The sequence below is a fragment of the Emydura macquarii genome, unplaced genomic scaffold (genome assembly GCF_026122565.2).
Source record: "Emydura macquarii macquarii isolate MOO-44397 ecotype Brisbane River unplaced genomic scaffold, CSIRO-AGI_Emac_v2 contig_1876, whole genome shotgun sequence".
Taxonomy (NCBI): domain Eukaryota; kingdom Metazoa; phylum Chordata; order Testudines; family Chelidae; genus Emydura; species Emydura macquarii.
In genome coordinates, this window is record NW_027132013.1 from 31,312,360 (window position 1) to 31,326,902 (window position 14,543).

The following is a 14,543-nucleotide window of genomic DNA, read 5'->3' on the forward strand; positions in this document are numbered from 1 at the left end:
AATATTGGACTACTACATCAAGGACATTATAGCAAAGGAGGCAAGCATGGGCTGCATTGTTGTCAGAGCTTTGAAGATTTCACCTCACCATAAGCTTTTCAGCTTTTGAATGTCACAATTGTAATAATTGGTACATGGGCAAAAGAATGAGCTGAGCAGAGGTGTTGTCAGAAATGGAATAGAAATTTCACAAGGTGAAAAGAAGGTCTTCACAAGTGACAGAAAGATAGAGGTTGGCTGGGATGGTTATTAATGGGGGGAAGGGTTATGCTAACTACCTGCTGAAAATAGAAAAATACCATTAGCAATGACTTTTCAGCCAAAAAGCCATCTTCAGGATGCCTCTTCAAATGAAGTATTCAGCTGGAGAAGTGTGGGTGTAAAGGGATGTGCAAAACTGCACAATTCAAATATAGTGTTTAGGAAAGAATTACCTTTTCCCTTACTATATAGGATATGATTATTGTTTTCAGGTACAGAACAAATGCAGCATCTTAGTTATCAAACATAACACATGACTGACACAGGATAAACACATTTGTAAGCATTTGGTGGAAGTACAAGTCACATCCAGTGACATACCGGACACCACCGCAAACTTGTACTATGGCAATATCATCCAATATCTTATCATCATCTCACGCCTTCAGGACTTAATCCATGGTCCGCTGAAGTCAAAGAGAGTCTTTCCATCAACTTCATTTGGCTTTGGATTTTTAAATCAGCTGGTTCTGAAGTACAATTAACAGCAAAGGAAACTGACATCAGTCACTAAGAGAAGGATAAAGGAGCCTTCGTTGGCAATATATCTTTAGGCAAATTGTGTGTCATGAAGTTAGAGCATCACAACCAGCTCTGGAAAAAGAGGAGGCAGCTGAGCCTCATTTTCCTCTTTGGAAAGCTACCATTCAACAGAAGAGTCTCACAAGCAACTGCAGCATCACTAGAAGTTGGAGGACAAGGAGAAAATGAACTTCAGTTGACTGCCATCTGCAAACACTAACACCATGCACCATGGCACCCATGGCACCACCACCACCATGGCCATCCAACATCTTGAAAGATGAAAGGAAACATGACAAAGTCAGTCAGTCAATGGTGCTTGACAGTAGTGTGGGAGAAGTGCCTGATGTGCAAGTGGCAGACCTTCCCACAGTGACTACAGAGTGTACTCACCAGATAGAGGTTGGAGCACACTCTACTTCCTGGATCACCTGCTGGGCTCTCTGATGGTTCTTCATGATGACTGCACCAGCCTTGACCCTTCTTCTCCAGACTGAGCAGTTGTGGGCAGGGTTCTTCCAGTTGTCAGAGGGAATGCTGAATCTGCTTGATCTTGTTGCTATATCAGAGCTTTGGTCTTCCTCTCACAAGCAGTTTTTGAGTTGGCCATAAAGCACAGCTTTGGCAAACGATCTTGAGGCATACGCTTCATATGTTCCAGCCAGGCTCATGTCACATCTGCAAAGAGCAGATCCTGAATAATGAGCTGGGTGACATGCCTTTCGCTTTGAAATCATCTGGAGTTGAACAAGCTACCGTCCATCCTCGATTCAATTAGTACACCAGATTGATTATTTCCAAAAGTGTACTTGAGAAGAATAGAGAAGAAAACAGTAGCAGATCTCACCTCACTTCACTGTGTGTCTTGTTTGCCCATCCAGTACATATGGAAACTACATTTGGATAGATCAGGTGTTGCAGATCTCTAATTCAGGTCTGTGGAGTAGCTGAGTGAGAGACTTACCCTATGCACCACCATGCTGCAAGATTGGATGCAGGAACTGCAGCTAATCCCTCATAACCAGAGACTGCACCTGAGATGACTAGCAGCAGAATGTATATTGGCCACCACTTAGTATACAACTACTTGTTCCTGCCCCATCCCTTGTCTGAGCTTCTAGTCTTCTAGCCTGTTGCTGCCCAGACCCCCCCTGAGACCAAACGCCTGCCACCCAAACCAGTCCTCCAGCCTGTCTGTACTGTGGCCTGCCAGTCTCATCCATGGATCTGCCCATGACCTACATTGGCCAGCCTGCCTCTGCACCTCTCCTGTTCCCCAATTGCCATACTCCCACAGACTGATATTCTTGAACTTTCCTACACTCTGATCTCTCTGAACTCTGATCTCTTGGCAAGACCAAGAGGCTCTCTGACCATGCCAAACAACAATATCCACCCTGCCTCTGCCCTGACCTTGTACCCCATGGACCTTTGTGCTCCTGGCTGGCTGTGACAATACTTTTGAGAATCAGGGCCCAAATGCCTATATTACTTTTAAAAATGAAATGTAGGCTTCTAAGTCACTTAGGCACTTTTGACAAATTTACCCATGTTCTATGTCAATTACAAGTTACTGGGCTAGCTGCAGGAATCACTGAGTGAAATTCTATGGCCTGTCAGACTAGACAATCACAATGGTCCCTTCTGACTTTCAAGTCTATGATCAATTATCCATTCATATCACCTGTATTGCAAAATGTTTTACAGAATTGGAAGGAATTAGTTTATATTGTGAATTACAGAAATGGTGGTAGGAAATAAATAGCACAAATGCAGCAATTAAAAAAAAAACCACACTTGTTGCAGAGGACTTTTTAAAATGTGTCCTAAATTATTAGCAATGAAGAGAGATTTTTGTTTTTCTGAGTGCAAAGGAGACATATTAGAGGAAGTGGCAATTCATAAGAGACAAGGGAGGATGAGCCTTTGCAGAGTGATTCTCTTTTCCTCCTCATGAGTAGAACAAAAATAGCAACTCTAGTTTTGACCTCACACTGATTTTACACTATTGTAACTCTTCTGACTTTGTGTAGTTGCTCCTGTTCCATACTGGTGTCACCAAACAGATTCCAGTTCTGTGTGTAGGAGAAAGACATTGTTATTTATCTAGATATGGTGCATCCTCTGCATAATCCCATGTTACAGAGTCAAACTGGAAGGTAGGTCAAGTGACAGCCAAGGTACATATAGTAGACATGTGGATCCAGATTCTCCATGCCAGCCAAGCTCAGCACTATTCCTAGAATATGACAGGACAGGGGAAGGCAAAGGTGCCAGTTAGCTTCTTTTGTGGATCCTCACTTATGGGGGGGACACAAACTCATTGCAAGAGAGAGAGCATCCTTCAGGCTGCTCTACGTCACACAAACTGCCAAAAGATACAGGGCTAGTTCTGCCTGGGAACTGGAGACCAGTCAGACAGAGAGATACCTTTGCCATGCCTCCTCTTCCCTGGCCATGTTCCCCTACATTGGGACTGGAAGAGAGGGTGGCATTAGGCTTAAAGACTACTTGTTTTAATATCATAGGAAGATTCCCTTACTTAAGAGGACTCCCAGTGAGCAATTAAGCCAGGTTTAAATCTATGCAGTGCTTTCAAAGTGGCATAAAACAGATTTAACAGGCTGGAGAATCTTGCCTGAGGTCTGCTTGTCTTGACCTGCACTGTGAGGGAGGCTCTGCTTAGCTTCAGACACTCCAGCTTGTGGCATGTCAAGTGTTCTGAGAGCACCAGAGTGTCAGCCTGTCTTTTGATGTCAATCAATGGCCTGTTTACAAGGCATGCAAGTACTACCATCAGACCAGTAGTGAAATAGGCAACATTGCTATGGAATATTAGTGCCCAGCTGCATATTTGACTCTGAAGCTCTGCTTTGATTTGAGTCGGTGTAGCTCTAAAGGTAAACTTGAAAATGTGAACTATAACTTGATATAATGCTGCTTGCCAACATCTTCAAAGAGCCTGAAACAACAGCCCTGAAAAATGTGAACTGCCTTATTTAACTCAATCAGGGCCCTATGGATTTGGGTCCTTGTTTGTAAACCACACTTCTGGCCTGCTGGAATAAACATCATCAGCTACAACCAAGTACATTTCCTTTTTCTTAACTGTGGAAGTCAGAGTATGGTCTTTGCCAAGGCTTAAAAGCCCATTTCCATGAATGACACAAGTCAATTTGTGGCATGTTAAATTGACAACTTAGACCCTGTCTACACTTACCTGTGAGATTCGGCGGCAGTTGACGGGAGTTATGCAAAGTACACAAAAAACTTGCGTAACGCCCATCGACTGCTGAGCTTCTCTTCTGCGCTCCGTCTTCACTGCACTGCGCTGACGGGAACAGTGTTCCCGCTGACGCAGTGCTACGCTACTTGTGTAGCTGGTCTTAGTATGTCGATTTCTGGATTGACTGAGCGGGTCTGCACTGACTACTCAGTTGATCCAGAGAAATCGATCTGACTGTGGCGAATTTGCCACCGTCAGTGTAGCCGTAGCCTTAGTGTAGTTGCTCCTGTTCCACACTTGGTCTAAGTCTTGCCAGCAAGAATAACTTCTAGACAAACTTTTTATTTTTACTAAGGCCTGAGGTTCTTTTAATTCCATTAGTATCCAAGCATATGTGCTCTTTGATGCTGTACTATTACTACCCTTATTCTCCATAGTAAACATTCATTTCCTTCTGATAACTCTAGAAGGAAGAGGCCTATTTTTCATCTGCTAGAAAGCGTGTAATGTATTTTAACACAAACTGGATCTTCCTCAATTTCTGTGATTCTTTTTACAGTGAGTGAAAGATTCCTTAAGAAAAAGATCAAATAAATTATTTATATCTCTACATGCAAAGGTAATCAAGATAGCATGTTGCACTGAATACAATATTGAGATGCTGCTAAGGATAAAGCTAATGTAGCTGTTGCCAGCGGGAAAATACCTTCCTTTTGGGCCTTGTGTGTTCACCAGAAGTTTTTAATCCATAATCAAGGCACTTTATGAAATGTAATTACCTGAGATACAATATCCAATCCCTGTTTCTCAATCTGAGAGCAAATCCTTTCAAGCCTTGCTAATATTCCGAAGGAAATGCTATGCATTTCTCCTCCTCTTGTTTACTTACATGCAAAATTACAACTCATACAGTTGGGGAAGCATAAATATGGCAATCTCTGGATTAAAGTCTAGTACAGCACTTTACAGCTCTCAGTTACAGCACTCACTTTTGCTTTTGCTTCTTCCAAAGCTTATTTTACTTTTCAGGTGTGCCACAATCAACAGACCTAGCACAGCTCCGGTGTCTCTCATTGTGCTCCAGCTCGCCAGTACACCTCGCTTGCAGACTAGGTGCCAGTTCATGCCAAAGTCCCATGTCTCACTGAAACAAATTCATAGTTGGAATCAGTCTGGCTCACTTGTGTGTTAGTATTGTTAAAAAAGTAGTGGAATTATAAGAATGTGTTTAGACTTTATTGAATGCTTGTGAGTTGCTGCATGCATTAATCTCACCTATAATATTTGTTTCCAACAGTGTTAGGTAATATTTGAGCAGTTGTATTGTGAGCCTCTGTTAGAGACTTTAGCTAGTGTGACGCTCTGTTGTCTGACAGAAGGTGTTGCATTCTGCTCAACAGGAAAGAACCATTGCCACCAGATGGACAATTGTGGGATATTAAAGAAGACAAAAACCATAGGTTGTTAAGCTCCCCATCCCCAATGAAGATGAGTCATAAAAGTGGATTCTTTCCATCAACTGAATTGCACTACAAGGGAGAAGTGCTTCGTGGAGTCTGGGGGGCAAAGTTGTCTAGGTATAAGCAAGAAACCCCCACAGCTTAGCCTGAGTTAGCTCTAAAGCACATATTGAGCTTCCTTATTACAGAAGCCTCTATTAACTTTAGAAATTGAAGATTGTAACTCATTTGTGAATATATGTTTACCTGCTTTACTCTTGTAAATGTCTCTAATGTCCTTTTCCTATTTAATAAATCTGTAGATAGTTTATTATAGAATTGGCTACAAATGTTGTCTTTGGTGTGAGATCTACAGTGCAACTGACCTAGAGCAAGTGATTGGTCTTTTGGGATTGTGAGAAACCTGAATTTTGCTTTAATTCTTGTTGCAAGGGACCGTCTACCACAAAGGCAGACTCACCTGGGTGTCAAGATAGTTCAGAGTACCCAAGAGGACTGTCTGTGATTTCATGTTTAGGTTATTATAGTGCATGAGGAGTTTACACTTGATTATTGGTTGGTGAAATCTAAGTATAGAATTCACAACCAATTTGGGGTTTGCACTCTGCTTCTTGACAGTCTACCCAGAGGCTGGTATTCTTGGTTGTTTCTCTGGAGTCACTGCTGGCACCATTACAAGCTCTTTTTCTATGCAACCACCCAGGAGCTATCTTTATAGAACTTCCTGACTGAAGCCAGACATGCCCATATACAAATGTTTCTCTGCCCTGTGAATGCACCTGTCACATAATCCTAATTTTAGACACACCAGCCCATTTTTAAAGTGCAAAATCTGACCAGTTTGTCATTCTGGAAAGGGGAGCACAAGATGGCAAATTAGAGTGCTGGTTGTCACTCACAGTGGTTGCGTTGGTGTGGGTTTTATTACAAACTGTGGTTACAATGTGCAAATGAGAGTGAATGAAATAATGAACAGAGAAATACAATAGGCTGTGATGAATCTGCTGAACAGTCTTAGGTCAGTGAAGATGGTGTGATAAATCTGCTAAGGAATGAGTCTCTTGCTCTCCTTCTTGCACTGGAAGGTCCTAAGTCACCAGAAAGTCACAGGTTCCATGGCAGCTGGGAAAACAGTTGGCAAGGAGTGGGTCAGAGAAGCAGATTGTCTATTGGCCCTAAGGTGAGTGAGCAAAAGGCAGCTGGGGACCAAGAACGGTGGGTCTGAAGAGAAGTAGCAGGGCTGTGGTGACTGAACGGGGGTTCCTGCAGAGGGAGGTGCCTATGCGCTTCTTGGTGATTAAGATCATCACAACTTATGCACAGAGTGTAAATAAATACCACTGGAAGATTAATTTCTCGGTGTCACTGATTTCTCTAATAATGGAAACTGACTTTCCGCAAGGCCCTGAAACAGGCTACTGGTCAACCACAGGACAAGAAGTCTCTATCTGGAACATAGCCACAGGGAAATATGCCTTTCACAAGCCTAAAGCAGCAGCCATGTATCTTCAGCTCCTTCTTCCTGCAGGGCTAGCTCAAAGTGACTATCACCCAAAATAGAGATTTATGTATAGGGCCCACTTCCACCCCGTTGTTTTTATTAGCTCAAGTAGGAGGAGCTTATGCTAGATATGCCCTCCATTCCACCTTAGGTTCTTAACTCCAGTTACGCACAACTCAAGGTTCAGAGAGCAGAGCAGTCAGTGGAAAGTCAACTTTGAAAAGAAGAGGAGTTAAAATGGAGAAAGAAAAGCAAACAGATTAAAGGGTGAGAAATAGCAAATGCTATACTGACTGTGCAGTTTCTGTCCAGCCTCAGTTCAGAATTAAGAGTAAGAGGAGAAAAAACAAAACAAAACATGTAATCCTTTAGGGCAGTGTTTCTCAATTAAATTTGGCCACGGAACCTTTTTGAACTCAATAAATAATTGCGGAACCCCCCAAACTCTTAACGGTATTTTTTACATATGGGGCCAAAAAAAATGTTGAAATGAGCAAATTACATACAAACAATTAGGTCAGCGTTTACCCTCTGCCGAAAAATCCGGGACATCTTCCCTTTTTCGGCGGCGCGGAGAACAGCTGCTCGTGGAACCCTAACAGTGTTCCCGTGGAACCCCAGGGTTCCGCGGAACACCAATTGAGAAACACTGCTTTAAAGCCTTTTGGGACAGGGGGCATTTCAGCTCCCTTGCCACATTTTTTTTGGTAAGTGCCCCATATTAAACGGATTCTGATCTCAATATAAATGTGAACTAACTCCACTGAAGCCCATAGATTTATTCCAGTGTGACTAAGAACAGAATTTTGACCCTTCCTGTACATTCCCATAAAGGTTTAGTTTAGTTCTATGCATATTACAACCTGCAATTCCTTGTTGCTTGTGTACTTGTTTTCAACATTTCTAAACTGTACTTAGTTCCTATGTTGATAGGTGCTTTTAGAGATCATTAAATAAATAAGATGAAAATAATTGGGTCTCCATCATGAGGTACATATTACTCAGATTACGAGAGAAACTATATGGGCAAGTCAGTCCCCCTGACATATTGCTTGTGACCTAGAACTGATCCATAGATGCTTCTTTCTGTGAAGTCCAGTTAACATTTTCTCCATTTTTTGTTTTCACATGACCCTACAAATGCCAGATCTAGCTCTGTCTATTCCATTCAGAAATGGAAACACTGACTGCATGTTCTTCTGTGTTTTCAGCCTGTGTGGAATCAAGAAGTAATGGAAATTTTCCAAATTTTGCAGGCTCAAGAGCATTAGATAAGAATCCAGACTTCCTGGGTGTTTTTACCATATCAACCCTGACCTCTCTCAGTGCCCAATTATCTGTTCCTCCATTCCTGCTCCTTAAGCCACCTTTGCATCTCTGAATTGTGAGGCAGCCAGGAACGTTCTCAGACTGAGTTGCAAATTAAGCAGCCTGGAATCTGCTCTAAATTATTACGTCCCTCTATGGCTCTTGGGAAACAGAATAGCCATAGTGCCATTCACGGCAGCCATGCTCCCTCTCCAGAGTGCTGTAAAGAGTTCTCAGTGTGACAGAGTATCAGGCCTACAGTCTTTTAAGACTCATCTATCACTAATTATGACTCTAGAGGGCTAAGTAGAGGTGAGTGAAATTAAAACTGGTGCTTACTTATTTTGATTTTGATTGACAACAGAAGCTGAAATAGTAAGGGGCTGTCTGAGAAGTATTTCCAGAGAGGTCCAAAGCCAGGGTATATCACAAGTCTGATTTTCAGACCAAAGCATCTCAGATGCATTTCAGAACTTTGTTTGAGTCCCTTCCTCTGGCATCAAAAGTTTATATTTTGCATCTTAATTTTAAAGAGTGTATTCTCCAGGCTGAATGCCAAGAAATCTACATGAGGAAATTGCCAGATTGAAGGGCAGAGTGGAATGTAAAAGGTCTTTTGCCCATGAACAAAGAGTTCATTACCATATGCTCTGAACTAAGAATGCTATTGACAGGGTCTCTTTGGATTAATAAAAGGATATTTTTGGAATTTTAGGCTCTAGGAAAAATAAAGAGCATCTGAGTCACTCCCCTTTATTCAGGTTAATTACCACAACCTTGCTTGAGACTTTCTGAATAATAGAGATAATTTAAACAGATGACACTGAAAAAGGAAGTGGGTAATTATAATGGAATTTAAAAGGGATTTAGGAAATATATGAAGATTTGACCAACGAGATAAAACATTTTCTGCAACAATATACCGTTAGTGCTTTCCACAGCCTTTGTTTTTCCTCTCTCTTCAGCAAGAAAAGTGCAAAGAAATAATCGTTACTTTTTCAGATTAAAAAAACAACAACTTTCTATTCAAATAATTTTCTTCATCTAGCTGTTTGTAACTGGCTACGTGCATTTTGGGGTTTTTTGTTTTGTTTTACCTTCTTCTGAAGACTCACATACTAGTCACTTCCAGAAGATGATTACTAGCCATCATGCACATAAGTCTTGTCATATCTAGTCTTAAAATCCTTGGGCCCAATCAAGAGTCTATTATTATCAATGAGTGTAATTCCACTGATTGAATTGGGTTTTACTAATCAACTCTGGGTGCGTGTGTATTTACTGCTTTCTTTCTGGATATCTATAGCCAAACCATGCCCTCCGTGAATGTATACATGTGAAAATGTTTGATGTGTCTCTCAGCAGTGCAATGGCAGTGATATTTATAGTGTACCTGGTGTGGTTCATGTTCCATTTGCTGTGGGAGAACTGTTGCCCATCCAAATTTAATACAAGAATTGTTCCTATTTGATTTTGTCCTATATTATTTCTCTATATTGACTTTCAATGTCCAGCGTGTTTTGTTTATTTTCTTCTCATTCAGATGTGTAATTGCCACTCTACTCACTTTCCACCATGTCCCTGAACCCAATTTATCTACCTTAGCAACTAGTACACCACATCAGCTGAAATAAAAACTATGCAGAAAGACCAGAATCCCAAAACCCACCTGATTATTGAGCTGATCATTCCAGTCAATGTAAGGCTACCTGGAAGATTTGAACTCAGATTCCTACATATTGCACAAAGCTAGGAATGGGCGACGGGATGGATCACTTGATGATTACATGTTCTCTTCTGTTCATTCCCTCTGAAGCACCTGGCATTGGCCACTGTCGGAAGACAGGATACTGGGCTAGATGGACCAATGACCCAGTATGGTCATTCTTATGTTCTTAGGTTGTATTCTGATGAGTGATTCCCTAACTATCAATATTATAAATGTTAGATTTGTAGTGACCTGGATCTGCTTACATAGACAAACTCATAAATTAATCATCGACTGTAAATGCAAAATGGGGAATCCTCATGTTATTTAACTCTGACAACACAGGTCTGTACTGATAGCTCTATTAGCCAATAGTGAAAGGACCCTAGAAATACTAGAGTAGGACTGACACCGACTCACAAACATGCAGCCTTCACCAGTCCATTTTAGTTTTATGCTCCATTCAAAGGGCTGCATGGTGGCTACACGTGCGTAAGTGTTCAAGGGCAGGTGTGTGTGTGTGTTGTGGGGGAGTTGGGGAGCCCTCCCATTATGCATCCCATGCAGGAGTCAATCAAAATGACAATGCAAAGAGGGCAGGCCAGCACAGACAGATAACGGGATATAGCGGGACACCGACCTCCGCACACTCGTTAGTAGCTGTCAGCCAGTGTGAAGATGTGTACTGTTTCTTTAAATCTGTAGCAAGAGAAGCTAGGCAGGAAGCTGGGGGAAAGTTATAGGGAGACACTCAACAGTGAAGCAGAGACAGAAACAGAGTGCAGGTTTAGGGGGAATACTGTTTCGATATTGCCAGCCTCACACTTTTAAGACCCATGCAATTAAATAAAACAAAATGTTTTGGTAAAAATTTCCTTCTGGTTTTGGAGCCTTTAGGGTGCACACAAGTCATTTTGCACTAGCTTGCTGGATGACCAGTTTGCCTTTCTGTACCCCGGTTTTCCCATCTGTAAAACAGAAACAATGATACTGACCTCCTTTGTAAAGCTCCGAGATCTCTGGATAAAAAGGGGCTGTAAGAGAGCTAGCTATTATTATTATATTTTCAAGCTTATCTCTGCAACCATGAGGACTAGACATATAATTAAAAACAACAACAAAAGCTCTGCTTCTCATTTCATCCCTTGATCTTGGGATTTAAGTAAAACACCAAGTATCACAAGATTTGCAATTAAATTGCCAGAGGTGGCAATATTAAAGTTTTCCCTATTCTAATACATTTCCCTGCTCAATGTCAGATGAAAGTCACTCTGTGATTGTTTATCATTGTTTCATGACAGCTAGTGCTGTGGGGGAATGCATGTTACACCATTTTGGATGGCGCAGTAGCTGTCTTTGAATGATTTCCCTCAGCACCTCCAGAAATTTTCTGCCTACCTTTGTCTTTTATAGACACAATTCCTCTGCAACTGTCACTTGGGTGTTATATTTCTGCATCCCCTCTCCCTATCTGCACAACCAGCACACTGCCGTCTCTCGAAAAGCTACAGTAAAGCCACTAATTTATCCATGACAAGAAATACTTCTCACTATGTGAGTTTCCAGAATGCAGTGCTAAGAAAAATGAACCAGCTTTCTCTAAAGATACAATTGTAAATGAAATGAAAAACTACAGGGAGAAGGAAGAATGAAGAGTAGTTTCTTTTCCTTTTTCAGTAAGGTGTTTTGTTAATTTTGAGGGATTAACATAGTGTAATATTTAATCCTGGTACCCGTGTTTTTTGTTTGAATATTGATAAAGAAGAGTGCCATCTAGTAGCCACTGGAACACACTACATTCATTATGGAGATATTGAATTTGATTACTCATAGGCATAGTCTTTCATTTAATGGACTACTTAACATTTAAGGGTTTTTTTCTTTTAATTTTGTTATGAACTTGAAGATGTGCCCATTTCTGTGGTAAATGTCACTAAGGCATGCACATTTTTCAAGCAAAACCAGGCCCAATTTCCCAGTGAAATAGACCAGTTTTTAAGCAAAAGAGTGGAGGTATGTCAATTTTTCAAGCAACAATGGCTTTTATATTGCAAAGAAGCAAAAATGCATCTTTTTGCAAGTATGGAGTATGGAAAAAAGACATTGAGTAAACATTTCCAAACACAGAATCATTTGAGATGGGGGAAAGGGAAGAGAGGGCGGGTGTCTAAAATTGTGGGTCAAGGTGGAAGGGAAGCAAATATTTGCATCTGAAAGTCTGCTATAATTCTCTCACAACTCTGATGTTATATGCTGTGAATAACCTCCTATTCATGATTAAAACAGGAAGGTGTCTGTAAAGCCAAGATCCTGAAATCACTGGGGCTCTAGACAGGTGCAGAGGTCCAGCAATGCAGATTTCAGTGCAGGACCGGAACTGAAATATTCTATAACCTGAGGTTCTGTGTAATTTTCACCTACTTATGTTTCAGGTTCCCCATCTGTAAAACAGGGATCATGCTTACCTCCTTCGTAAAGCACTTTGAGATCTGTGAATGAAAAGTGCCATGTAAGATCCAGGAATTATTAATTAATATTTATTCTTATTGTTGCCCAAAAGATGACACAAAGAAAAGAGAAAATGATAGATTGATTAGTTGTACCTAACTATGCATTACTTTATGAATTTGTCAAGAAATCTGTAATAGTCTCTATTTATCATAGCATAATTGGTACTACTAAATTAAAATGGCCTAGGCTAATACTTTGATGTGTGTTTATGTTGCATGGAAAAGACCTAAGCATATTACTTTTATTGAATTAAGACTTTAATGTAATATTGACTAGCTGTCAGAGGATTTTTTTCCTGCAGTTGCAATGAATGCTTTTTTTTCAGAGATACAATTTTTCTATTTAACAATGAAATAGGCTATTTCTACCTTACTGTTACAATATTGTCCTGAAAGACAAACAATTAAATCAAAACCCCATCCGAATGCTCTTAGGTACTACCCTAGGACACAGGGATCAATAATGTCAATAGAAAAATCTAGTTCAGAAAACAAACAAACAAACCAACCTTCTGAATTCTCATTTTTAATTCAACATTTTTTTGAAATTCCAAAGTATTTGTAACTTTATCTTCATTATTTTCCTTTTCCCAGGCCCATTCCTGTCTGTGCTCCAGACAGCATCAGAAACCCTAGTGCTCAGAAAACAACAGTGAAAAACAGACAAAGAAACCCAAAACAAAATAAAAACCACACATTACCTTGTTGTTGTAGTAGTTCCAATATAATGGGTTAAGACAAACTTTGGACAGCTATCTTTCCCTATCTTATTCTACCTTCTGAATTTATCTGAGCTTCACCAGTCATTAATCAAATACTTGAGTTTTTTCATATCTCCAGAGAGATTCATATTTGTAATTGAAAAATATTTATCTGGTACTAACCTCATATTCCTATCAGGCCTAGGTCAGGATTTTCAAAGAAACCTAAGGAAGTTAGGCACTTAAATCCCATTTAATTTCAATAGAAGCTGGGGACCAAACTCTAGTAGGTGCCTTTGGAAATCCCACATCTAGTATGATTAATAGTTAATAAGTATATCTCTAAATCCTCCTATAACAGCAGTGTCTATCTGTCTCAGTAGTATCTATGTCTCACTCAATTCTATAGTTAGCACACAAACTAAAAGGCCTTTTTTAGCCTCTAATGTTATGTAATTTAAGTGGGTTTATTTTTCTCTTTTTAATTATATCCTTTGTATGGCTACTTTTAGATCTTGACACGTATGGAGGAGTGTGGTCCTTTCCTCCTATTGGTTATGTACATTTAGCTTTCTGGGACCAACTCCTATTTCTGATAATTATAAAACTAAAATCTTTTTCTTAAGAAAATAAGAGCCAGATTTCATTCAGAGATTATTTCATCACTCCATGTGAAGTAAAGGTCCATTCATCTAATGGGAATACTTCCTCACACTGAAGAAGGGGAGGAGAAGAAAGAAAAGCTAAGACTGCAGCATTTTATAATCCAAGTGTTTCTGGTGAGAGAAAAAAATTAGGCGTTTCTCTTAGATATTTAAAGTCCTTTGGCATTGAGAAAACAAGAGCCCACAGACTCTGTTTAGGAGCTCTCTCTCTCAGGTTGCCTTTGAAAAAAAGAAAACCTCTTCCTTCAGCTAGGAAGGCGTGTAATACTCAAAGCCCACAGTGAATCTTCACTGTAGGCTCTGGAAACTTCTGATACCCTTTATCCCGAAAAATATTACCCAAAGCAAAATTATGGAATCCAAGGCACACAAATATCCCACTGAAATCTGTGGGCCAAACTCTGTGCTCAGTCACATATGAAACTCCTACTGATGCCTCTGGAAATTATGCATACACATCTGACTCTGTAAGAATATCCCTCCACTAGCACAAATAGCTTCAAACAAGGTGCAACAGCTCTTACCACCCTTTATCCCAGGCATGGGCAAACTTTTTGGCCTGAGGGCCACATCTGAAATTGTATGCCGGGCCATTGTATGCTCCGGGAGCGGCGCCAGTCAGGGTGCCGCTGTGGCCATGTGGTGGGAGAAAGGATGGGGAAAGGAACGAGGCCAGGAGGT